The sequence below is a fragment of the Drosophila sechellia genome, chromosome 2R (genome assembly GCF_004382195.2).
Source record: "Drosophila sechellia strain sech25 chromosome 2R, ASM438219v1, whole genome shotgun sequence".
In the NCBI taxonomy this organism is placed as follows: Eukaryota; Metazoa; Arthropoda; class Insecta; order Diptera; family Drosophilidae; genus Drosophila; species Drosophila sechellia.
This window is the reverse complement of record NC_045950.1, coordinates 5854053-5881930: the sequence shown is the minus strand read 5'-3', so window position 1 is coordinate 5881930 and position 27878 is coordinate 5854053. Positions and strand designations below refer to the sequence as shown.

Sequence of the window (27878 nt, the reverse complement as noted above, 5' to 3'; positions counted from 1 at the left end):
GAAAAGAATGTGAGGGAGGCCAATTGTTAATTGTGGTTAAGCGCTTTTAATTTTCACATGTGAGTCGAGGTGAGCCAAATACGAACCGAACCGAACCGGACCGAGCCGAAACGAGCCCGACTACGCCAGCCGAACTCATTAAAAAGCCGAGCGGCTTTTAAGGATGCGCCTGCGCAGCAATCTCTTATACTCGCACGAAAGCTCTGCGAAAAAGCTCCGAGATCGAGCCGAGCTTGGTGACACTTTTCGTTGAAATACGGCGGCACACTTGGCACGGAGCTCAGTTACTGCCAAGTGGTCAGTGTGAGTGGCGCTCCCAGGGAAGGACGAGCCTTCTGGAGAATGGAATGGAAAGCCTCAGCCGGAGATGGAGCCCTCCAGTCCGACCACCAAGATCATCTCGGCATGGAAATGGAAATGGAAGTGGAGGTGAAGGTGGCAGTGGAATTGGTGACGGAGATGGAGATGGCAGAGGAAGTGAGCCACTCTAGACATGAATCGTGAATCAGCGGCGCATTCAACGTCAACACGTAATCCCCGCAAGGACTGACTCGTCATCTTCGCCGAGGTGGAGGCATCATAATAATGCCCCCGATTAAAGAACAAAAAGCCAGGCTGAAGTGCTGCAAGTCATTTGTGTGCTCATTGTGCAAACAGATCCCGGGTCCTTGTTCCTGCTTCCTGCGCCGGAAACGCTTTAAGAGCCCCGCCAGGCGAGGGCTTAGTGCGGGCACATAATGTCTGCTAATATTTGAAGAGTGCGTCGCATTAATTGACATGAAAGAGTCACGAAAAAAAAGGGAAAATGCCAAAAGAAAAGAACAGGACCACCGAGTGCAGCCAGCAGAAAAGGATGTGCGCCTCCTAATGAGTGCACGACAAAGCGGAGCCTTCTTGATGGGTAAGTGCCTTTGGCTAAGACGACTTTAGCCCCGAACCAAGTAGTCAACCAAGCAAAACTCCTTGGAGTGCTGTGATTTTGCCCTGCGCCAGTGATTTATGCGCCAATAAATGCAGGCGGCCACAAGGCATTAATATTAGATTGCAACCTCGACCATCGGGCGGGCCATATATTCTGGTCGAAATTAGCCTCGATACCCTCTGGATCTCCTATTCGCAGTGATTGCCGGGCTCCCTGTTAATTGAGTGCCGTGCGAATCTCTTCATAAATTACACAATTTTCACCCGCTTTTCCGGCTACGGCCATTAGCCCCGTTGGCATATGCCAGCAATCAATTTGAAATTATACGCCACAATTTCTCATCGCCACCACCGATTTCGATTCTGCCGCTGTCAATTAGGGGATATATATGCCTATATATATGGCACTAAAATGCAAATGGGTTTGCTGATTTTGTTTTGTCCCCACTTTGTCTGTCTGCAATCAACCATCAATTGTCAAACATTTTCTAGTTGATTATTGCCGGTTTTTTTTTGAATTCCCAATTCTAACGATTGTCATTTTTTGTTTGCCGTTCTGTTTGGGGTTTTAAATTTGGCTCAATTGATTTTTTCGCTGATACTTTGGCTTGTTTGGTGAAATTAATACTATTTATTTGGCTTTTTTATAAAGTAATTATTCCATACCGCTGATTTGCATTCATAATACGCTTTTGATACTTAATACAAATATATGCTTATTGTTGTGTCTAAGCGATTGGCAAAAGGTAAGAGAATTTAATTAAAATGACTCTTTTAATGAGGAATTTTTTAGTACCGCTTTTTATCTAGTCCAAATATCTAATTAATGGAAACATTGTTCATGTATCAATCACCCAGATTTTATCTTTGCAATTAATAAAAAGTTGCGATATATATGCAATAATTTGAAATATTTAAAATTAACGCAAGTTTCTAGCTTATCATTCAAATGAGATCTATTAATGCCACTGCATTCTAATAAAAAGGCTGATAATAATAATGTAAATCACTCACAAAATATACAGTATCCTATGAATGTGCCAATTTAGCGAGCAAACTTTGCTTTCAAGTCCCCCGCTCTGTTTAAACCTCTGGCTTTGTTTATGCCAACTCGCCACAAACAAAACCAAAAGATTTTAAGCCAAAAAGTCAACTCACCCCTGCCTTTTGGCCATTCGCCCCGAGACTTACAATCTTTTGTAGATTTGCGTGAAAGACAAAGACTGCCTAAAAATTCAATTAAACAGAAAGGATGTGAAAATCGTTTGTCGCTGGCGCAAAATGTTCCATATTATATTTAAATGGAATTAGTTTTAATTAAGTCCCTAGCTAGGTTAGGCGCAGCCACAAAGAAAATTCCCATCCTGGCCAGAAAAATGTTAACAGACTCAAATTACCACCTCCCAGCCCCAGGAACCCCAAAAAAAAAAACAAAACGAGGGACTCAACCAACTTAAGCAACAGCAAGAAACTGAAACCAAAATGTAGCCGCCAAAGGAAGTGATTAAAATTTTACCTAGCCCCAAAGCCCCAAAACTCGGGCATCGGACCCAAAACCCAAAAATGAAGACCAAGGAATCTCGCTGCCCTTTTGCTCCCTTTTACCTTTTCTGGCTCTACTATGTATACGTATATTTTTTTGTAATAAGTATTAATTAATGCAAAATGAAGACGAAACGTAAGTAGGGCTTCTGCCGATTTTGCTCCCGCTTCTTCTTTTACAAAAGAGCAGCCGTTTTGCAGTTGTTCCCTCATTTTTAGTTGCTGGCTGATTTTCTTGCTGTTTTTTTTTTACTTTTTTTTTTGTTTTTTGAAATTTGAGACCCGCCGTCCAAGCAAAGTGACGCAAATTAAGAGAACCCCTGGTCAGGAGCAAGTCAAGCAGAAGCAACTTAATGAAAAAGAAATTGACACCTACCTACCTACCTGGGAATGAGAATGTCTGTGCAGCTCCTTCGGCTCCTCAGCCCCGTCCGATCCTGACCACAACTGTAAAGTTATACGCACGTCTGGCGTTACCCAGTATACTGCGGTGGACATGGAAGGGCGGTTCGGTTTTTTCTTTTTTTTTTTTGTTCCGGGGGAAAGGACATGTCAATAGTTGCCCGCTTCGCACTTCCTGTGACATTCTGCTGCCCATCATCGGGCCACGCCACTCACATCCTTGTGTGTCCTGTCCTGCTCTGTGCTGTCCTGTCCTGCCCGCTCATAAATCTTCCGCTCGCATATTTCTGGGTGTGTGTGCTTTTATCTGGCTTTCACGCTTCCGGGCGCGCTTTCATGACCCCCCATCCTCGATGCTGGAGAACCCGGATCCAATACGAAAACCGAAAAACCGAATTGTGTCTCCAGTTATTTGAGTTTCGGTGTTTAGCTCATAAATCTGCTTATCTGGGGAGTTGGATCCATCCGCAACCCCTTGGAATAGGACTAAAAGTTCCTTCAGTTTCAGCTTCAGTACGAGTCAGTTTTGTTTTCCCAGCTTTCCCGACTTTCCCGGCAGCTGGGTGGCATTAAAGGCTAAGGGCTTTGCAACTTGACCCTGTTGCAGTCATGCATAAATTTCTTAGATTCCCAGCCATTGACAAGCCGCACACACTCCAAGAAATATAAATTAAAATATGTTTCAGTAGTCAGCAGCAGCCGTATTGGTCCCAAAGTTATAAATATTTTTGGGGGAATTAATTAAGCCCCTAAAAGAAAGGATAGCGACCAGGCCCAGGACCAAAATATGCACAAAATGAAATTAGAGCCGAAAAAAGATAAAAACGTAATGAAATGAAATGCGGCCTAAATGTTTTCAGACATTTTAGGGTTTGTCGCAGGCGGCAGAAAAACAATGAGGCCCCAATAAATTGGCAGGATGCGGCAGGAGGCAGTAGGCAGTAGCCGAAGGAAATTGAAATATGTTTCGCCTACAAATGGGTTGGAAGGATGCTGTGTGAACTGGAGTGTAAAGTACAGGCTCCTAATGAAGGATTATGGGGCGGGGAAGTGCTGTAAAGATTATGGCTTCAGGTTCGAGATGATCCATTGTTATCGACAGTGAACAAGTTGGGGAAAACACAAATTGCCAGAATGATATATATAGCAATGGAAAGTTAAGGGGATTCTGGTTTTAAGAAGGGACCACCCGAGTAAGGTGGCGTTAATTGTGAAAGAAAATGGCAACGATGTAGCAATTATCTTAAGACGTTTAGCGCATTAAAGGCTTTGTGTAATTAAATTATTGACTTTGACTGTTGCCAATTAATAACTAAGCCCCAATTAGTTGAATGACAAGGCGCAGCTTATGAAAATTCTGAACAAACTGTCCGAATATTTTCATTTATTTAGCAGTTAAACCTTTAATCCGGCATGCTGTTTAATTTAAATTTTGATGTGCGGTCAAAAATTCCTGCCCGCTCATATGCGACAATTTTTCTCGGTTATTTCTTTTTTTATGTTGCGCACGTAGTTTTTCCTTGGCCGAGCAGCAGGATGCGGACAGGGAGTAATGCAGGACACTTTCGGCTGCAGTCTGCATACGTCATCGAACTGTTGACCGAGTTGGCGGTTGGCCAACATGTTGCCTGTTGCCTGTTGCCTGTCAGCACAATTTCCAGATAGGCACGGACTCCGTTCTCCGGGCTCCATACTTGGGGCTCCGGACTCTGGACTCCGGTTGCAAGACCACCAAAGATTCAGGGCCCAATAGCTGAGCCAGGGCACGCAGCTAGGACACACTGTTTTATGCATTGCATGCACTAAGGCGCAAAGTGTTGATAGAGCACACCCATGCCCACTCCCTTACCCGCACTTCCTCCCCAGGACAGCGACTCTGACACAGACAGATGCAGATTTCTGCTGAGGCTGCAGGGGGCTCCAGTGGCAGGACTCGAAGCATCCTGCAGCTGGCCCCGTCATAAAGAGGAAAACTGAGCTGAGCCAACTGCAGTGGCAACTATGGTACAGTGGGTGCGCACCGAACGGTAGCCATAAAATTTCAAAACTCATGTCCAAGAAACGTGGTGAAATACATTTCCTTTGGTAAAAGGACGCTGAGTTTGTATTTTATGTACGTACTTACTATTTTAAACATTTAATTTGTTGCATTTGAGAGCTTATAACTCAAAACGAAAATTCTGTTCATAAATAATAAAACCAAGTTATTTTAAACCCAGTTAAGATAGTACAAGTACTAGTCTGCTGTTCCCCGTTTTTAAGAAGCTTTATTAAATGTGTCAATTCGGTTCTGTGTGCGGTATCCTCTTGATTTTGCAACACATTTTCCTGAATGCAAAAGTCTCTGGGCAACCGCAGAAAAATGAGTGGAGGCCAGTTGGCATTTTTTACCTGACCACCCAGCTGGATGCCGCGGAATATGGGGCCGTTCTGCCACTGATGATGCTGCTCGCCTGGCATCCATCAAACACCGCCATATTGAATCAACGCAAAATAATTGCTTTTTAAATGGGTTTTTATGCCGGCACCGGGTGAGAGAACAGTGCCTGGGTCCTGGACATGGCGGAGGGCCATAAATTCAAGGAATCGCCACCTTATAGCCGCACAACTGCCCCTGGGGTGAAGTTTTTCTCGACACGAATCGGGATTCGCTTTTCTCCTTGAATTCCCGCCGATTTGTGAGCTTTAATTTTCAGATTTATGCCCATGGCTGCAAGGACGTTTTTAATGAGATTTCGCTTGGATAGTCCGAGAAGGATAATGGGTGCGACCAAGGGCAATGGCGGCAGCACGAGGTTAAAGTGGAAGTGGAGTCCGAGGCGTTGACAGACACAGATTATGAGAGATATGCCAAAAAGTTAGTGCGGTTAAGCAGCTGCCTCTGGTGGAATGGAATCGGACTGGATGATGAGTTTGGTCCAGGATGGGGGCTTATGGACGCCAACTTAGGTTTCCCATCGGATGATGAAAGTATACATAATTTGCAGCGTCTCGTTTCCCGCTGGGCCACAAAAGTTTCCCTTGTTTTCAGTAAATTTGCGTTCGGCGAAGTGGTGAGCATTTTCCACCCATCGCAATAGCCATCTTTTTCTCGCCGGGGCAATGACAACATAATTAGCTCATTTATCAACTGAATTTGTTTTGGTTAAGTTGGATAAATCAAACGGAGAGAATTTATGTTCCTACACATTTTTTAACTATTTTGATTTAGTGATTTCTGCGCTGTTGTTGGTTGATCACGAAAAAGTAACATAAACTTGGGAAAGACGTTATCATAGATTCATAGGATTCTTGCAATCTGATCTAAATATTCTGCGTGACATGCAAAAAAAAAAAAAAGTATACAGAATATGCGATTTCCCGAGCGTTTTGCATTGTTTCGTTAGAGCTTAAATTAAAAATGCCATGTTGTAATAGATCGAAATAAAAATAGAAGCAGGGCCGAAAACAAATTGAATATTTTCTCGCTGACAGCAATCAAATAAAATTTGCATCACGACCACGAGAAAATCTAGAGCGACAGGGAGAGGTAGACTGTTAGAGCAGAGGGAGCGATGCGAGTCATCGAGGTTGTTTATGCGCGGACTTAATTGAGATCAACTGAAAGTGTCACGTCATGTGGCCGAACTTCAATGCGAGGCTCATACGCAAATCGAGGGAAAGACCGTAGAACTTGTATCTTGCAGCAATACACCATGTACATAAGTAGTTTACTGGCAGCCAAAGTGCTCATATCACTACCCGATAATTGCACACATCTGCAGAATAAAAGATAATGCCTGGCTATTAAGGAAAGGGCGGAGTTGGCAAAAACGCAACGTTTTAGCACTTCCGCTTTGGCGCCGGAAACGGAAGTGTAACTGCCGCAGAGGCGCATGCACTGGCTCTTTGTCCCGCCCCCCGGCCACACCCCTTCTTTTGGGCCAGGCCGTAGTCGGTTGCATTTATAATTAACATAATGATGGCATTTTGCTAAACACCGTTTTCCGCATGTGACACACACGGCCAAAGAGATAGGTTGAGTGGCAAGGATACGGCGCAGGAGTCGGGGGTTTGGGGATTCGGGGTGGCACTCAACAACGGCTGCATAGTTGACATGAAATGCCAACTTAATGTCAGAAAGTTAACATGCCACTTGAAATTAACAAGCCGCGCAGAGTCCTTCTCGGTCTCCTTCCCACCTCGGAAAACCCACCTCATCAACGGAATCCTTTCTGCATTGTTTTGCGCATGCATATACATATTTTACATATATATATATATATTTGTACACTCGTCGTCCTTATATGTGTCGTCCTGCTGAAGTGGCTGGCCCGACTTGACACAGGCGACTGGCGTGTCAGGTGAGGCGCATTAAAAATGTAGAATTTCATCTTTTAGTCAGCAATTGTAGCGTTTTTGTCGAGTGTTTTCGGCCCTGTCTAAGTTCCAGGACCTCGAGTGCCTGGCTTTTGTTTCGAGAAACTGTCGCGCTATTTAAAACAAACCACATGCGAAAGGCCGAGTTCTCTTGGCATGCGAACTCAATAATTAATTTTTTCGCCAACACATGGAATTTTACATAACTAATGAAGCCAACTTCACCAGGCTCCAATGTTGTGCAACAAAGTGGATTTTGCACAATGAACTTGGCCAGCTGCCCAGGAGATTCGCATCATAGTTTCATTGGCAGTTCGAAATTGATTGGATGCGAAAAATGCCAACCACTTTACCAACCAACAATGCAGTTTATTCAACTTGGATGGTTTTGCAATTGGGCTTATGATTTTTGCGGTATCTATGATCGATCATTATGGGTTTTTGTTTCTGCCGTTGAAAAATGAACAAAATTCCTGGCGTTGCGGCAAGAATATCAAATATGTACAAATTAAAATTACCAGCACGGAATTCCTGCATCAAGTACACGATATTTTTATTCAGCACGAGAAACCTGAACTCACTTTAAAATACATTTAATTTAATATTCACAATACAGTGATACGGCAGCATAAAAAACAATAATGGCTCGGGGCAAGATATTTTAGGGCCCAAATTGGTCGTTAGCACATTGGCATTGGGGGCGGTGGGTGGTGGGAGGTCCTTTGTGGGTGGTGCCTGGTGCGTGGGTGGAAAAGGTCGCTGCAAATTACACGTGACACGCTAAATGGTTGGGGTTCGGTTGGGGGAAGGAAGATGTTCCCGGGTTGACAGAGCCACACGTCCTGCCCCGGTTGCCGTGCCAAAATGATCATAAAATTAGCGCACAAAAGTAAAACATATGAGACGCGATTTGAATTTGACGCCATTACCTTCATTTGGCCACAGTCACATGCAGTGAGAGAAAATCAATGTATTCGATACTTTCTATTCATTGTGGCTTACTCGAAAGTACAAAGTTAGATTATATTAGAAATTCCTGAAAGTATACAACTTTTCAATGTAAAGAAAACTTGATTTGACAGACAGGCTTTAGTGAATGTGCTGTTTTCAGCCCGAGGTTCCCCTAATTAAGTTATGCAACTTTTTGTGCAGTGCACCATCAGAGGCTGAAGGATCCAGTGCTCGGAGCGGAGTGGGCGGGGGCGGCAGACACGCATAATGACGCACCAGGCGCCAAAGTCATTTGCATATGCCAACCTAACCAAAAAACGGCAAACAAGCGAGCGAGCACATCGCCCTCCTCGCTGAGAGCCCAAGGATGTGGGGGTGGTGTGTACGGGCTGTATTTTTATTGGCAGCTGCCTAAGGCCGGAGACTGCGTCTGCCTGTCTGGCATACTAAGTGGGCTTTTGCCACCCCGTGCGGATGGGGAAGTGGCAAAAACCAAACGCCCGCCCCCATCGCCCCCATTGATAATAATCGTACATTATAATGTGTTTGCTCGCTGATAGCGTTAATTATGCAGGGTCCGCAGCGCTAATTATGATTTGTAAGCCTCGAAAGTGTTTCGCACTGCCTACTTGCAGGCAGCGCGTTTTTAATGAACCTGTCGTACGTGTTCTCCGGCCAATCAATGGGCCATTGTTGGATTCGAATTTCGAACCGAACTGAAAATGTGCGCAATCTGCAATCGCCGGAGAAGGGATGGTTAAAATGCCACTTGAGGCGGACAAAAGGATGCTGCAGCAGCAGGAGCAGCAACTGCAGGAGCGGGAACAGAACGTATCTGGCGGATACAGCAGTGCCGCAATTATGTTACAAAACGTTGCAATTAAGCAAACTGTAACAAAGGCATGACCGGGCGTTGTAACTAAATACGAAATGGGGGACCACCAGGAGCTGAGTTGGAAAAAATCGGAGAAACAAAAAACTTCCGCTGTCAACGGCGTTTCAGTCCCCGTATCTCCTCTATCTGCCGTACTTTCAACTCAAGTGCACTCTAAGCTCGACAACTTGCGGCGGAATTCGTCCTGTATTGTGTGTGTGGAAACGTGTTCAATTGATATTTCTGAACGCGCAAGGGAAAAGTTATAAATAGCAAGAGGAAGCGGCAACTTGAGCCAAAAACTGCAATATTGCTTTTCTTTCGCTCTGCTCCGAAAAAAAGAAAGCCAGTCTAGTCTCAAAAAACACAAACGAGATATGGAAAGAGTGACCTCGCACCCGGGGGACGGGGTCACTTGAGGGCTCTGTACCTCCGGATCCACTTTGCCTGAAGTCTTGGCCGGGCTAAGAAAGCCAAACAAGTGGCTGCTCCATATTGATTGCTAAGCCAACGCTCCAGGCTGCACTCGACTCGAGTCCGCCTCACCCTCCACCCCCTCCATCCCACTTTGCACTTTCGTTGGATGTCACACTCTCGACCAACAACAAATGAGTTCCAAAAAACAGTTACGCACTTGGAGAAAAACTTTTCAATCTATACTGGATTAAGTAATGATAATGAAGTGTTCAATTACCAGAACTAGATAATACTAGTTATTATATTAATAGATCTTTAAAAGAACATAGAAAATATCTCATAGTTCTCAAATACGTTTGAATGCTATCACTTTGCTCAGTGCAACAAAAATCTGAACCCGGACCCACCTGGTCCGATGCCCAAATGACTTTTACCAGCTGCATATTGAAATTTTATTGCATTCACCCCGGGGGGGAGGGGCTAGAAACAGGAGGACGAGGTGGAGGATGAGCATGAGGTTTGATCCCAGAGCCAGACTTTTGGGTCGCCAGTCAAGTCAGTCAAGCGGCACAAATTCAAACATTTGTATTGCTGAAATTGAAAAAGGTGTCGGGATGAAAATGAAAAATTATCCCCCCCGAGGAATGGGAACTTGAATGGGGCGGGGGGCAGGGGGCGGTCAGTCTGCCGACTGGGCAGAGATGATAGCAGCAATGTTTTGTCTTCATTGCCATTGGCCTGCTGATGGGATGACCGATGTCTGGCCAACCTGACCAGATTGGATTGGGTTCGGTTCGGTTTGGTTAAAACAAGAGTTAACCGTTGATTGGCTGCTGGTGGTGGCTTAATTGTTATATAGCGCCGCAGTGCTGGGCTTAATGAAATGAAACACCAGCCTTAATTGATCGATTACATTCGCATATACATACGAATACGTGAATGATGAACTTTATTATGGTGGACTATCGGCCACCGACGTTATAAATCATTTCGGCATAGTTGCAAGTACGTACATTAATACGATACATAACGAAAATTGTTCGAGTTATATTTATGACGTTCCAAAACTATTAAAATTGGCTATTAACAATGTTGATTTATCGGACGGCATGTGCCAGTGCTTTATATCAATTAATTTGTCGATGGCACGGGACTACAATTATATTTGGTAATTAATACTTAAAGCTACGTGATTTAAAGGGTAATTGAAAATTCGTCTGAATGTATATGGTGCAAGAGTAATTTGTACTTTTAGCAAACACTTAATTAATAGTTGTGTTTAATCAACAAACTTTCCAAAAACTCTCGAATTTGTGCATCCATTTTACCAGCACATGTATCTCTTTATGAAATCCCATTTTTGATTGCAACTTTCTTATTCAGTGATTTCCGCGCGTGTGCGAAATTTATCTTTCGTTTTGACGCTTTTGCTGATACCACAGTTGGATTTTATGCAAACATATGTGGTGCGAAAGGCAAAAGTCGCGATGCTGCCTCGTGGAAAAAAGCGTAGACATGCCAAAAAGTTTTTACCATCATTTTGAGGGCCGGGGCAAACCCGCTCCGAGTCATGAGCCTCGGCCAGACAGCTGTCAACAGTCAAATATGCAGGCAGCAAAAAATGCAGGACCAAAAAAGAGCCAAAAATCCTGGCTAGAAGGACGACAATTCTAGACGCGATTCCGTTTTCGAATTCCTGGCCGAGACTGGCATATGCGGGGAATAATAAAGCCACCGTACATTCCGTTCGGCTTATTCCAGCCAGCTGGTCGAGGAAGCCTTTTTCGCACCTTTTTGGCTAAATGTATATACGAGTATATACTTACTAGTATTTAATGGTTCAAGGGAGCGTTTGCTTCAATTTATTATTCAAGCGTAAGCCCCATTAAAACAGCTGACTCGGATGTCAATCCAAACTGAAGCTATGGCTTAAACGAAATTTCAATAATTCTAATTTAGCAAGAAAACACGGCGGATGGCTAAAAACGCTGCAAATGTTTACCGAACGCAAACAATGCCCACAGACAGGGGATAAAATGAGGGGCAAAAATAAAAAAAAAAATAAACAAAAAAAAGGAACTGGGGAATGCCACATCCCACAGTAAACGTGCAACTCACTTCTTCGTTTTGTTATTTTGGCTTTTTCATGCTCCATTTATATAACCAGTGGCGGGGCTGCCCTGGCAGCTGAGACGGCTTCTCGGTTCGAGGTCCTGCGTCCTTAGTCCTCAGTCTTTAGTCCTTGCCCTTAACCCAACGATGGCGTCTTCGGGTTGGCGAAGAATTTGACGTGTGCTCGTTTATCATTCATTTTGCGCTCGCTTACATTATTTGAACGGAACCTGAAACATTAAATTTTAGCACGTTTTGCGCTAACGTGCGCTCATTTCTACTTTGGCATTACGCACGCCATAATGCTTAGCCTTTTCCTCGCCCGCTTTTCCTAGCATTACCCATTTTCCTTTTACCCATTTACCCAGACCACCCATCTCCCACCCCACCGGCTTTTCATGGACTTGGGCATCAACCGTAATGAAGTTAAGTGACGGCATTCTGCTGGCGGCTTAACAATCTTGTCGGATGAGGCGAAATTGTTACCACCATCGTTGTAAAACAAAACAATAATGTCGACTCTCAAATCCTCGAACAAATGGATTCAAGAATATTGCCAGCACTCCTTTCTCGCTTGGGTTAGACTAAGGGATTTCCAAGGTAACTTTTAGAACGTGTTTTAATCCCGGTGCACAATCAATCATTATTTGATTGCAAAAATCTGTTAAATCATTGAAAAATGTGTAAGCGATAGATAGAATCGCTGCATTTGATTTTTAAGAAGGTATAACCTTATCAGAATTACTAAATGGGTTTATCAATCGATTACGATTCTCATAATTAGTTGAATTTGTCGCAGTTCTTCGATTGCTATTCACAAAACTATTTAATCTCCAGGGTCATTTATATTCATATTGACCACCAATAACTTTTAAATACTCAAATGATAGCGCGCATTTTGTTCACTTTATTTTGGTCATAAATTTTTAATTAAGTTAGTTGGCGTGTATTTGTAAATGGATTTGCTATTGGCTTTTTGCTGTTTGCATTTTTTTGCGTCACTCTCAATGGGCTTTTATGTCAACATATTTTGGTTTGTTTTATTGCGCAACAATGTTTTAGAGAGCTCTTCGTCCATTAACGGATGCAATTTAATTAGAGGACAGCGGGCTGATAATTTATTTATTACGCACATAGCAAAAGAAAAGCGGAAGCAGCATATGGCTTTAAAACAGGTGAAATGCGTAGGCCATTTCCGGCGTTTCATGCTGCGCTGAATGCGAGCGAAGCAACCCTCTTTTTGCGACATTTAAAATACAATAAACATAATTAAATGGCCAAAATGCCAAAGGCAGTTGAGGAATCGCTAAAAGCACGGCGACGAAATCCGAAAAATTATGCTCAGAAATCAGAAATGTGAACAGCGGCAGGAGAAACAACGGCGTGGCATAACTTTTAATGTTTCTAACTACTCGGCGCAGGCAAAGCTGCCTTTCCCGATCCGGATTCCGATCCCGACGTGCTGCCATATAATGGAAAACTTGTTTAAAACTTTTAAATTAATTTTATTTTCGCAAGTCATCCAGAGCCAGCCAGCCAGCCAGGCAGTTCGCCTGCCCAACTTCAGATGCAGCGTTAGATTTAGTTTTCGTTTCGTACCATTCGGTTCAGCTCCCATTTCTCCATTTCTCGCCACCCATTATTTCCTGTTCCATTTGTCTAGAATCTGGATTGCGGATTGTTGGCCCGCTTTTGTCGCAGTCCATGTCAGTCCGAGCCAGCAATTAAGACAACACAATTGCACACAAGTTTCGGTCGCACATCTCCATCTGCAGCTCCATCTTTGTGTCTGTATCTGTATATGTATCTGTGTTTCTGGCTTTGCATTCGCATTCATTGAGCTTTAGATCTCGACCGTCTGCAGTTAGTTATTATAATTGCACTTGACTCCCGACTTGGCTATTTGGCTGGGGAAATTGCCCGGGGAGAGCGTCATCCTCTGGGAATCGTGTTTAGTCTGCATAAATTTATAAATGGCTGGGATTTCTACCGCACAAAAAGATACAAACTGTCGCAATTTACTCATGATCTGCATTTGCAATAAGCATAAAACAAAAGATTGAGGTCCAAAGATATTGAGTTTTTCAGTACTTGTGATGACGCAAGTCTATGCTTTATCTTTATCTATAATAACTATTATCACTTTTACTTAAATCTTATTTTGTCAAAGTTACCTTGCAGCCATGTATTGGTTTTCCTAGGCATTTTTTGTTAATGACCCACCAAATTGAACCGAAAGTTATTAATTATTACCCCTCGTAATACCATTAATATTGAGACATGAGCTATGGCAATTGAATCGTAATTATTCATATGTAATGAGCTCTGCACTTTGCTTTTTCCCCGGAAATCGTATTGAATTAGATTGACGCAGATTGAGCCTGTCCGGATCAATATGCGCGAAGGTCTGTGTGTAAAAAGTTGGACACGCAAACATGCCGACCGGGAGTCCTGGGGCAGCAGGATAACAGCAGTTAACCCAACCAGCCCCTGGGCGTGGTTGTCTGACCATTTTGCCAGCAAAGGGAGCGTTTTTCATGTGCGAGCATTTTGTTTGCTGTCGCGGTGTCGCCGTCGACCCCTCCTCACACCTCCACGTGCACGCCTATGTACACAGACCCCCCTGCCAAGAAGTGCTGACTGATGAAACACGCACAGTTTGATCAGCGTGGGCGGAAATCGGAAAGGGGGAGGGGCCGTCGGACAAAAAGGACGCCACTGACCATCCAAGCGTTTTTGGCCAGAAACAAAACGCCGGCAAAAAGTTTTCAAATTACATTTTTCGTGTTTTGCCATTTAACTTTGTTGCTATCCAAATCGAACTGTCTAAATTTTAAGAGACTATATACATAACTTCATTAAATGTAAAAGCATATATGTTGGCTAGCGTGCAATTTATGAACATAAAGAGTGGAGTAAAGACAAATAAATCCATGCACTTTTAAAGATGAATGCATCTTGAGAGCTGTTTATCAAACTTATAAGAAACTAAATCAATACAAATAAAATATCTATAGATACAAGCAGTTTTTTTAGCCTTCATGATTTCTTCTATAATATTTCCCACCGAGTTACGTAACGCTCAGGTCATGGCTATTTCTTGGCCAATATCTTTTAGGGCAATGCCAATTAACCAACTAAATGGGCTAACTTCTTCGAATGAAACTTGCACGCCTTTATTAATAATATTTCCTCTCTTTCCGTCTCATTGCAGGTATGTATCTATTGATGGGAGCACATAAAGTGGGCAAATGTCGAATAGCAAAAAAGGGCGCCATTTTCCGCTGCCTCTCATCTTTCCATTTGGCAGCGGAAAAGCGCGGGGCGAGCGAGGGGCTCGCAACATGCTGTCGTTATGGCCAAGGCGACAGTTTTCCGCTGCAGAAGTCTTGCTCCATTTCGGCTGCACTTGGTCTTTAGTCTTTGCCACTCGACTCGACTCGCTGTAATTTCTTGGCGTTTATTTTTGTGCTTTCTGCGGTAAGTTTTTGCGCTTGCCGTTTGCCGGTTGACAAAGTTTCAAGTGTTCGCTTTCTAATGTAATTAAAATGCTTACAAATGTTTGCCAAAAGCGATAAAATAATAATTTGAAGCTGCCAGTAAAAGGGAGTCAAAGGGAACAGATAAGGGTGGCTGGCAGCCCGAAAAAGGACCCAAATAGAATTATAATTTAAGTGGAGCATGGCAGCGTTATCAACATATAATTTGTAGCATCAAATAAAAATTAAATAAAATTATCAGTGCAACGTGTGAATGCTTAACAAATTGACGAAAGCCAGGTCCCCGGGTTCAGATACAGATACACAGATACAGATACTTTCTTCATACACTCCGTACTGGCCGCCCGCCGCACACGTGGCGAGCTGCGACGCCAGCTGGCTGTTTCACTTGGGCTTCCAGCTCACGTAGGCGATAATGTTTGCCTGCCAAGTGAGTTGGGTTCTTGCGAGGATGGGGCTGACTCGAGATCCTTTGGGCGAGTCAGACGCCCCCAGGCTGACACGTCACGTTAAAGACGAGGCAAAAAAAATGCAAAATAGTGCGACGTGTTTTGCTCTGCTTTCTGTGTTTTTGTTATACTCTCATAAATCCTCTTGTTTAACATATGCAGAAACAAACATATCCCCATAGGTGTAATATATATATAGTATATATGTATATAAATGTCACCATTTTATATGCGATGGCCAGGATAGTTGTATTTTTCACATCGCTCGTAGGCAGACAAGCAATGCTATTTATTCATTGACTTGCAGTGCACTTTCCCCAAAAGTAATTAAACCAATTTGTTCATTAAAACTGACCTTTTATTTATAAATGGCTCAACATTTCAATTAACCATTGACAATATTATGCAACCAGGGAGGCAGATATAAAAAAAGTAATGAATGCGTATAACTGAAATGCTGTAAGTGGGCTCCTAAATACCGGAAAATGGCAAGCAAATTTTTAATATCTACTTAAACTGTTCAAATTAAATTACAGTCATGATTAAAGAAACTGCTAAAAATTAAACAAATTGTTGGAAATATGGCCAAAGGACTTAATTCAACTGTCACACGCTAATAGAGAAATCTCTGCGTAATGCTGTACTAATAAAGCACACACGATCCTAGCTGATAGTTGGCATGCAGAGTGCGTTATATTTATAGTTCACTGTAGCGACTATAAACCGCTTTCGAGTGCCAGGCCGACCTATCTCAGGCCCACTTGGCCACTGCTCCCACTCCTTTGGCCATTGTCACGCAACCGCAAAACAAAGAGCGGAAAAAATGGGGAATGACGAAAAAACGACCATAAAGCTGCTACAATGCCAGATATTTATCTGGCTTTATTGACAAAAGCGTTTTGTCGATTGTTCAAATAAATTATGCCTTTATCAAAAAAGTCTAGGTTCCCGATCCTCGTGCCCGCCGCATTTCGCCCGCTTTTCGCACTCATGGCTGTTGCTACGTGACGTTGGCCGTAACTGGGGCGAAGATTTGTTATGGCCATAATTCAGAGCAGGCCAAAAGGAAAAGCGCCTAGGACGCGAGTGGCAAAATCCAAAATCAAGCGACTTTTATGCGCGTATTTATGAACTGCGGAGCGCAAAAACTCTATAAATCTTTAAGCAGGGTTGCTGAGAGTCAGGCAAATCAAATATCAAATTGTTTAAGTGATTTTTCATTTTGCGCTTTCACCTTGTTACCGGTAACATAATTTCAGGGCAACAACTTCGCCCATAAGTGATTTCAACCACCCAACCAACCACTCGCACCATTCCTTACCATTCCGTGCCATTTTTTCCATCAAGTATATTTTGTTGTTCCCACTTTGATATAGATTGTTCGGAACAGGGAAGTACTGGGATGTGCGGCAGCAGCCGTCATTTAATTTTATCGTGCGGAAGTTCTAAGTGCAGCGAGGTTGTTGTTTCTGTCAGGTGGGGTGAGTGCCACCGCCACCTTGAACATTGCTTAAAAGTCCGCTAAAATGTTCAATTTACGTGTACTTCTCCTTATTTTTTTACAATTATATGAAACATTGAAAATAAATTGGAACTGCGGGCTGGCTGGCAGTCTGGGTGTTCGACTTTCCGCCCTCGAAAAGTAAATAAAAAGGCTCGCTGACAAAATGGGAGCCCCTCACATCGCGCTGTTTGCTTCCACAATATATAATAATAAAAACTGGATTTATTTATTATGATTTTCCATTTCGTGCGGAGTCGGCAAAAAAAAATTGTTTAAAAATTGGCACAAACTGTGCCCTTTGGGCGCTTTTCTCCATTTTCCTGCGCCCCTGCGAAAACATTTGTTCCCTTGTTTAACAACGGGAATGAATGAATAGGGGACCGACTGAGTGGAAAGTTGAACAGAAATTAATAAAAATATTTAAACTGTCCTCGGGGCCAACGAATGTGGGAAAAGCCCAAAAAGGAAAGCAATGCGAACTAAATAAACATTGGTCACATGATAATGTTGATTGCAGGAATAGCATCGTGGTTTGGTGACCAATCCGAAAAAAAAGGTTCATCATTCATCACAACTCTTATTATTCCTATTTCGCTCCAAAGAACTGCAGCCATAACAATAAATGAGCTCATTCCTCATGTCGGTCGGGCATAAAATGTAAATTTCTGTGTATGTATCTATCTATGGCGAAATCCGTGGCATAAATATATACCCCAAAGTTTCGCAGCGCAGAACATATATCAAGCAATTTTTCAGGAACTGGTTCAAGTACAAAGTCAGCTGCAGCTGCAGTGTGGCTTCTTCGCTAGTCATACATTTATGGACGTGTCCTTAGCAGCTCTAGGAACTCAATAAGCCAGGCCACAACTTCAGTGCGAAAAACAGGGCAAAAAATAATATAAAAGAGAGAGAAATCGCTGCAAAAAAATATACATAAAAATTGCGAGCAACAAGAAAAACTTTCAACAAATTTCCCCGCATTTTGTGCGCATATTTTAACTACAGCGCATTATGTTTTGAGTGATTTACGGTCGCAGATGGGCGGGAATCGAGGGGTTGAAACAATGAGAGGCGAAAATATGGCAAATAAAAACTAAGCCATCCCCACTGACCCCTTGTTTCTGCACTTGAGCAAATGATTTGCGACGCCGCGGCGGCCAAGGAGAAATGCTAATGCTCCGCGCAGGAAAGTATGCTACACAATCCAGCCGAAGAGGCTAATGCTGTCGTAGTTGTTGCTGTTGTTGTAGTTGTAGTGCCACTGCCATTAGTGTCGCCAACTAACTTTAGATAACTAATTAGGGAGCGACGGCCAGAGCCCGCTGACTTAACTGTAGTTCTGTGTTAATCTTAGCGCAGCTAATTACATTTAATGTGTCTAGTAAGCAACTTGGCAGCGCGAATTGTGTTACTTCGGGCCAAAAGGAGTGGGTTTTTTGAGACGGCTTATTAAAACACTTGGAGGCGGCACGTAGAGTGCTCCGGACTCTGGAGCAACGTGTGCTCCGACTTAATTATAACTAATTTGTAGCATATGTGGAGGCAGGATGTGGCGGGATGAAAAAGTAGCCGGAACAAACCTCAACTTTTGCGGCTCAAGTGGCCATTAAAGCATTAAAGCCATGGCCGAAGTGATACAGCAATTAGCCGGGTGCGCGTGTCGAAAAAAGCGTACATTACATTTAGGAGAGAAAGCATGAGAGAAAATAACCTATTTTCTGTTATGAAATGTACATACTATTTAAAACATTAAAACCAAGATTTTTGTTCAGTGTCAAATGACAAAAGAAAAACAGGGCATCTGTTTCACGCTAATCGCATTTGAGCGCCCATCGTGATGGCATTTGCATAATTATTAACGTTGATTTTTAAGTGCGATCCCAATTTAATACCCCGCGCATACCGCCCACTTCCGGACTCTTTGGCAAAAACCAACTAACCGACCGACAAACTAACCAAGTGAACGAGCCACCATCCAAATGATTGAAATTAAAACCACAAACGAACATAAAAAATCGCTTACGTTAAAAGCTCATACAAGAGATACGGTGGAGAGCGGTTGGTCGGAAAATCGGGAAAGCCGGGAAAACAAGGTAGGGCAGGGGGATTGGGTTTGCCGGAAAGCGGCACCACTCGAATGAATTCACGTAACCGCATAAAATCAAACGAAATAAGCCAAGCGCCGTGGAAAAATGGCAACAAAATGCACTTTATGCGAAACTACAAGGGAACAACTCGACGTGCCACTCAACACCGCGCCCTCAACCCACTCGACACCCACCCACTTTTCCGAACGACTGAGAGGTGTAATAATGGCCAACGGCACGCACATTGGACCAACCACAAGACCCACGGACAAATGTTCCCTACGGGCTTCCATGTTCCCAGGTTCCCTGTTCAGTGGCCATCACACAATGCTCAAATGCATCTGGGTAGCGGGAAGCGGGGAAGCCGGGGCAAAATCCAGAGGATAGTGGGTGAAAAAAAGTGGAAACTTTTAACCATAAATGTAGGTAGCCACCCGAAATGGGCAACCGAAAAAACACAGAGGCAGGAAGAAATTGCCAGAGCAAATACGAAAATCAAGTTTAAATTTGGTGAGCTCGAGTGCGAACACAGAGTGCCGGATAGCATGACATTGGGTTTTGGGCTGGGAAAAAAGGGGTGGCTCAGGTGCCCGAGCAGAAAATATTTAATTTTCCAGTAGTAGTGAACCGAGATTGCGTTAAAGTTTCCATTGCAGCTACTCCTGTTTAATGGTTGAGTAAATGCAGTTCTGGGAAAATAGTTTTTCAATTTAACAAAACTCAACGGAGCTCATTTGCTGCACTAAATCCAAGAAAGATTTTAGTAATTAACTTTCGGGGGGGTGGGGGGAGTAGCTAACTATGTCTTGCCACTAATTGAAATCCGAAATCAAAGTATCAACGATAATAAGCCGAAGCTTAAGCTTCAATTCGTCATCTCGAGACATGAAATGCATTTGCATAGTTAACTATAGACAAGCATTTAATAAATGGCTTCACAAAACCCTATGAGTAATGAACAATTAATCAATCAATCGGTGCTTAATACCCTTTTGTGTCAGTCGCACAAAAGCACATTCGTAAAACCAAATTATCTCCAGGTGCTCGGAGGCAGTCGCCTGAAGCCTTCGAATGAATATTACAGGCGAAATCCCAGGCTAATGCCAAATAGTCAAATTCGATAAACATTGTGTGGGCTCAGTCAATTGGCCATGGACAGATATCAACATGCGACGTGCAACATTCGATGCCGTTGGCAGATGACACGGCAGGCAGCAAAGATTGCTCCTCCCTTGGGCCGAATTCGCTTGCATTTCCAATTCCGAATGCAACTGGAGTAGAAAGACAATAACCCAAATGCAACTGCCAATATTAGTTACGGTTGGCAACAGCTTGCCTTCGAATAAAATCGAAAAATGCTGAATGGATTGGCTTCGAGTGGCTGTTGGCTACGACAGATGGAGTTGGCTCTGAATAGAGAGTTGGGAAACGACATAAACGACATATACGTGACAGAATCGCAACACAAAAGGCGCTGGAACGGGCGAGCTCTGACAGCCAACCGTCAAAAAGTAAATATGCAACAAACAATAGCATTATATAACTTAAAGTGCACTTCGCTGCTCCAGCAGCTTCACAACTGCCAGCACAATGGCTCGGAAATCGGATTAATGCAGCTGCTGCTCATGCTGCTCTTGCTGCTGCTACCGACGCTCCTGGTGAAAAGCGGGGAAACCCAATCCGCAATCCATAGAGCTGCTCCTCCGCTAAATACAATGAAAAACTTCCAACGAAAGACACACATTTGCACGGACTCGCCTCTCGCATGGCAGGGCCAATAAACAAAAGGACAAATGCGACGCGACGCGCCGCCCCAGAGCCAATCAATCGCTATGGCACCCCAGGGACTCAGAACCCCATCGAAAAGGGGGCAAGTGGGTATGGAAGGGATTAGGGGGCGTAAGGGGCGAGGCGATTGAACGCAATCTGACACGCGACCAGTTCAATGCACGTTGCCCCTCGCATAGGTCAAAACCCAAAAGCAAGAGCAAAGTAATAGATTTTTTGTACAAGAACGGAAAATTGAAACGTACAGGAAAAACCAGTTCCGAAATCCATACTTTTGAAATTTCCAACTAAATTTGTTTTTTGGCGCCCCACGTGGGGCATTTTGATAATGGCTCTTACGAGTATCTGTTAAATATGAGAAAACTATTGTTATTATATTCATCATTTTAAGAAATCATCCCAAGAAAAATCTATTTAAATACTTATGAATTCTTAAAGATCAAAAATAATTTTTATTTAGAATAAAATTGTATTTTCTCAGTGTAAAACATCGGCAAAGCACATTCTCCTACTGATCGATAAATGCATATCCTCTAAAACCATAAGCTACTCAACTAATTCGATAAGTGCACACAATTTAATGCAATCAGCTTACAACTGATGACGACTTTAAATTCAAAGCTAATCGGAACTAAATCCGAGACCCCCTTCAGCTTCCATTAATGGTGATTCGTGAAATAGGTTTAGGTCTCAAATCAAGTGCATCGAATGTTGCCCCAACTTACCCTGCAATCGAGGACGGGTCGTTGTCTCTAGTCGCCTAATTCAATTACATAAACCGAACCGAAGCAGCAGACAGCATTCGGAAACTTTAATTTGTATGCAAAGTCAATGCGAGTGAAGGGGAAATCACTGGATACGAGGGGAGATGGGCGGGGCGGGGCGTCATGCCCACACGTAGACGCATCGCAGTACTGTCATGTCCTTGCGCACTGAAGCGCTTAATCCTTTGAAATTGCCACGCAGCACTCGCATGTGCATGAGTGATGCGGAATGTTCGGGGCCCCGGGGCGTATGAATATTACGCATACGCCGCGTATGCGTCCACTCATAAACAAACTAGACAGCGAAACATTCAATTTTATGCAAAAGTGTTGCATAATAAGATTACCAGCGCTAACTGCCGGGCGAAATCAGTTAAAAGCCAGAAAAAAGAGCAGCAAACAGGGCCCCTCTCATTCATTTACAAATAATATTCGGCATTAAAATTGCATGGCATAAGAGGCAACATGCCACCGTACCGCCGTCCCGCGAGCTGAAATATTTTTCTCATTTCCGCAACGGGCGAAACATATTTTTGCGATTTCCGCACGGCCATCGCCGGGATCCTGGTGCCTGGTGCATGGGCCCTGGATCCTGCTGAATCCTGAATACTGAATCCTGGTGCGGCGGCCCAGCATGAAATATAAATACAATACAAATAAACGCGTGTCGTGCATATTGTACAATCTACAATGTTGTATTTATTTACACGCCAAAAGCAACGGCAACCAGCAAGAGAGCCCGAATCAACAGAACAGAAATGGCAACAAATGTTGGCTGTTTGGTTGTTCGACTGTTTGGCTGTTCGGCGCTTTTACTTGCTGGCCGTGTTAACAATTTGTCAGCCACCCATTTAGCCAAGTTAGGGCCACATAAGCTGGGCAGAACAACGACCTCGCTGGAAAATGTTTGCAAATGTGCTGTGAAAATTTGTCGCGCGCTGCATTAAGCTCGTGTGCACGGGCCAAAACACTGGAAACAATAATAAAATGGCACTACAAACTATCTGGTGGATGGGACAAACAAGAATAGGGTGTATTATGTGGGCAGGTCATGGTGGCTGATTTAGATTTAGATATTTAAGCAAAGAGAAGCAAGAATTCCTCGGGCTGCTGGTGCATACTGCAGCTTATATTTAAAATGCACTTACACTATTTTATATTTTGGGTGTTAGCAGAGATGTACTCTTACTTTTAGATATTCCTTCCAAAGAACGCATGATAAAGTAGGCTTTAACTAATACTGCCAGATTTTCTTGCGAATAAGCAAATTGTCTTCACGTTTTTGATGTGCAAATATGAGTCGTCAACTTAGGAAATGTGCTCAAAATGATATGCATATATCTGCTTTTCGCATAACCCCTTCGTCATTCCATTTCACTGTGCTCCTCGCCAAAGAAGCAGTGCAAAGGGCAAAGAGCGCTGAAGCAATGAAATGAATTTGCACGCGCTCATAAATATTTTACATATGCATATTGGCCAACTCAGAAAGCCGTAACTCAGTTCGCAACCTGAAGATGCTGGCTGCAGCTACGTGAAATGAATAGATAGACACAACACGGACGCTCGCAACGAGGCTGCAAATTATTGTGACATAAAGTGCTTTGACAGCAACACCAGTTCCGAGTTCACAGGACCCAAACTCCAGATCCATGGCCAAACTGCACTGTAAGAAATATCTAGGTAGGATTGTAGACTGTATTTTGTTATTAAAAGTGCTTGAATCTAACTAACTATTATACTATTTCATACATTTTCTTAACTAAAAGAAGGTCTATAGGAAAGGTGGGAAAAGCATATAAGAACAAAGCGTACCACATCACAAAAGTACATTAGCACTGTATGATAATTAAATAAGTTTAAATTAAATTAATGTAAGTAAAAATTATTGATAATTATTAAATTATTTCATTTAATTCATGACTATATTCGACCAAACACCTATCAGCTTGAGCAGCTCCACTGTTCTGAAACTTGTCTTTTTTTTGCGTGCAGATCCTGGGCATCCACATCCACATCCGTATCCACATCCTGGCTGACATTTAGCTGGATGGCGCTGCTGTTTCTGACATTCATGCGCTACATATTTCATTTCACACTTGGAGGGGCGTGTGCCGGCATTGGAAATTCAAATGCTGAGCCGTGTGATTAGGCGGGGTGTCGTCGGTGTGTCGTGGTGTGCACATGACATATTTAAGTGGGTTATATGCCGGCAGGCAGTGCGAACATTTTTGCTCATTAGGCCGGGGAGCGGGGAACGGCAAACGGGGTGGGTGGGTGTTGAAAAATATCGAGAAGATGGAAAAGCTCGTAAGTCCTCGACAAATGCAGCACGCACTCGCATAGACAGCAGCAATTACTGTCTGCGTAAGCGTCTTGGTCTGGCAGAAGCCTCGTCCTTATTGGCTCGTCCTGGCTTATATGCATATGAGCCAAATGCAAATCCAGCCGTATACGTTTAAAGCGACTTATGCCTGGTATCCCAGTGTTTTTTGACAGCATAAAGTGTGAAACTAATTACAATTTGGCCAATAAGCACAGACCGACCGAGTGGAGAGGTTGGCTGCCACTTAAATTGACGTCTCGATTTAATTATCAACTGTGAGTGGAAATTTTGACTCATGCCGGAAAGTCTCGATTTATTCATTTGGAAAGCAAAGCAAGCAAGCATCAAGGAATCTCCACCGCTGCATTGGTGATTAATCACGTTGCATAACTTGGGAGCCCCAAGTGTTTTTCCTATCCGATTTCGCAACGAAATGCTGTAACGTAAGCTAATGAGATCAACATCTGCCCATTCCATTCGCTTACGCAAATCACTTAAGACGGCGGAGACAACGCCGGGGCATTTTCCTTCGCCTTTTCCACGGACTTTCTCGCGATTTCCTTCTGACTTTCCTCGCACAGGACACTTTTCGCTTCGTGACGGCTTAATTTTTTCGTTATTTCTTTCACTTTGCCTGATCCAAAAGCAATTATTTTCCATTCAACGTAATAATGACGCAGGCCCAGCGATAACAGCGAGTGTCCTGTGCGGCGTGAAAGTGAGGGGAGAGAATTAAATTATGCGCTGGGCTTTATTTTTTTTGCCGACTTCTGAGGCTGAAGCCGCAGGCGCAGACAACACTTACAACTGCCGTGTTGCTGGCAAAAAAAAAAGAAAAGACATTAAAAAAACAAACAAAAAATATTATGAAAAAGAGGGAGGCGGTAAAAAAATCGCACAGCAATAAGTGCTGGCGGCAATCTCGCCGTCGAGGTTTGTTGAATGTAGCCATAAACCGGCTCAGTGCACTTGATCGACGGGGAAAATGGCTTTAGCTTTGGCTTTCGAACACCCCGTTATTCGCCCTTTTAGGCCGGGCTAAAGTGTACGCCTCGGTGGCTTTGTATGCGTCTATCAGACCCGTTCGTCCTGCGTCCCGCGTCCTTCGTTTGAAAATATACATACATACATATATGCTGAATAATGTGTGCCATATTTTGTACGTATTTTCCGCTCCACTCCGGCATTATCCGATTCGTCTGCTCCACACTCCATTTCTATGGCCTGCACATTATAACAAATTTCCCGCTTGCATAAGCAACACACTCGACATGCATGTGTCGTGCGTGTGTGTGTGTTTTGTTTGCTTGTATGGGTGAGTGAGTGTCCTGACGGCTGCGAGCCGTGCGTCCACAATTTTTAGCGATGTGTGCGTGAGCCGAGCAGCACAGGCAATTCATGAAAATAATTACTCATGAATTTTGCTGTATTTCAATATTCTTTAACTATTAACAAAGGTGCAAGAGATACATGTTGGCTTTATAAATTATGTTAATAGCATACCTTATATCGGCACATCTTTATTATCAAATAAAGCTGATTTCTCCCTTCTTCGGTCAATCCAATCTGTCATCCTGTTCTGGCTTATCACGCACCCATCTCTAATGGGATTGTTATGTAAAGCACACAAAAAGCTGCTAGGCTAGCCTGATGCCATATCACTGCATAACAAATGGTCGCCACACATACACATATGTATACATACACACACCCACACACTCGCACTTGGGGCAGCAGCACAACATGCTTAGAAGGGGATGGTGGGAGGGGGAACACTGCCTGATGGCGGCAGTCCATAAAAATGGAACGGAACTGCAAGTAAATTAACAGGCAGGACGCATAAAGATGAAGGCGAAGGCGGTACATCCTGCGAATCTGCATGTGTGAGTGTGCGAGACTTTACATAATTTTTGTAGACTATTCGCCCGCCAGTCCGCCCACCCGATCTCCCATTCCCCCATCCATTCGCATGCTGGCTACTTAAGTTACACAATGACATTTTTCAATGTGTCAGAATTTTATTGTTGCAACTTGGGGCATTGTTGTTGACAACTGACATCTTTCTTTCTGCAGCTGTCAGTTGGCTGCTTTTGTTGCCTTCGCTTCATGGCTGCTGATACCGTAGAAGCTGATGCCACTGTTTCTGCTGCTTTTGCTGTTTTGTCTTGGCTGGAAATGTTGACAACTGTTTTGCCACTTTTGCCGTAATTGAAAAAATGTATTCAAATTCACTGCCTCGGCTCGGTGTTCGAGTTCAGTAAAATGTAAATACACAGGGCTGCTGGTAGCTCGTAGATTTGTATATTCAGCAGAATAATCAAATGGGGGAATAAAACACTTCCAAGGCTGCAGGGCCAGGCAATATTTAAAAAAGAAAATGTTCAAATAAATTGTAAGTAAATTGTAGTTGCAAGAGCAAAGATTGGCACTTTAAATTATCTATAACAATGTGCACAGCAATGTTTATCTTTTAAGTATCAACCTTTGGATCTTGCCCCACTACATTAATTCGAAAGTTTGCTTCTCTGATTCGGATTCCGAAACCAATTCAATCAGTTTTAAGCAAAGAAATCGGTCATATTTATTGTATTTTGCCTTTGGTCTCTTCTTTATGATGCGGCTGCTTTGTAATTTGCCAAAAATGTCCGTAAACTTTGCCCAAGAAAGTGACGGCTAAAAGGGGTCGTTAATGGATTAAGCCAAGCCGTAAAATGAATAAATTTGTCGGATTGCTTGACAGGGAGATGGCAGCCACAAGAACGTTTCTTTGCAGATAAAGCCCTCCAAAGTTGCAAAGCCGAAAAGGGGTTAGTCTGGCCCTACATTTCAATACTTTCGCACTCTTGACATTTCCGCCGCTCCTTCTAAACGGTTGCAAATGCCAACTGTCTACTTTTTGTGCGTGGTTTTTGTTTTAAAACTTAACTTTTGTCGCTTGGCCAGTTCGCAAAGGGACATACCGAAAATATTTGCCATAAAACCAGACCGAATCCACCCATTCAGACCCATTCGGTTAGTTGGTGGCCTCTTTGATTCGACTTTAAGCTGTGCGTGGGCCTCAACTGCCGGCCACTCCAATATCCAATTTTGCAAATCAGCGTGCAAATTACCCGACCGAACGGAGGCTGATTTGTTTAGCCGCCCCCACCCGGAAATTTGCCTTCTGGTCCATGTAGCTGGCAACTGTATTAAGTTCATTTTTCATCTGGCGCTCATGCATTAAGTAGCGAAGTGAGTTGCCTCCAGGACTCACACAGATACTCACACACACAAACGCAAACGCTGAGAGAGAGTGTGTGTATCCACACACACACACACACTGCCACATGGCGAGTTACTTTTTCACTTAGGGTCTTTGTGTGCTGCCTTTTGGCATGCAAATACATCGAGCAAGGCAACCCGAAACCGAGACCAAAAACCAAGCCAAGTTAAGCCCAACACGTTAGAGAACACAGCGCGCACAATTTGCTAGGAGCCCACTTCTTGCGTCCCGCCGCCCCTGAAACAATAAGAAAAATGTTCAAGTGCCAGAATGTGTGCAAAGAACTCAAGTTTGCCGCACACAATCGCGCGGAGCGGGTTGGACGAACCAGCAAGGACCAAGGAAACCAACTCCAAACTCCAGCTTTCGGATCGTGGGTCCGGCTGCAACTCCGTCTGCATCTTCAGCAATCCGTACAGAGTGGAAAACTGATTCGCAAATACAATAGGATCCCTTTTATTGGATTCGCTACTGTTGTGCAGTATTGTCCTTGGAGTCCTGAAGGAGTTTTAGTTCATATAGTACCCCTTCTTAATGAATCCAAAGCAATTGAATGCAATCGTTTCGATTTAATCATATTAAATGTTTTGAAAAATAAGCCCAATAAATAGTTACATTTTATT

The 27878-nt window shown here is 43.4% G+C and overlaps 1 protein-coding gene across 2 annotated transcripts in view; it reads left to right on the top strand.

The window, feature by feature from the left end:
* LOC6608387 (matrix metalloproteinase-2) overlaps positions 1–27878 on the top strand; it is a 71898-nt gene that overhangs the window by 25080 nt on the left and 18940 nt on the right. Inside the window, exon 1 of one of the 2 annotated variants that reach the window (XM_032715131.1) lies at positions 295–901. The exons of the other annotated variant lie outside the window; for it this stretch is intronic. The gene's annotated coding sequence lies outside the window, so the exon portion shown is untranslated. Of the gene's footprint in view, positions 1–294; positions 902–27878 lie in introns of those variants that run through there. 2 annotated transcript variants of the gene reach the window in all.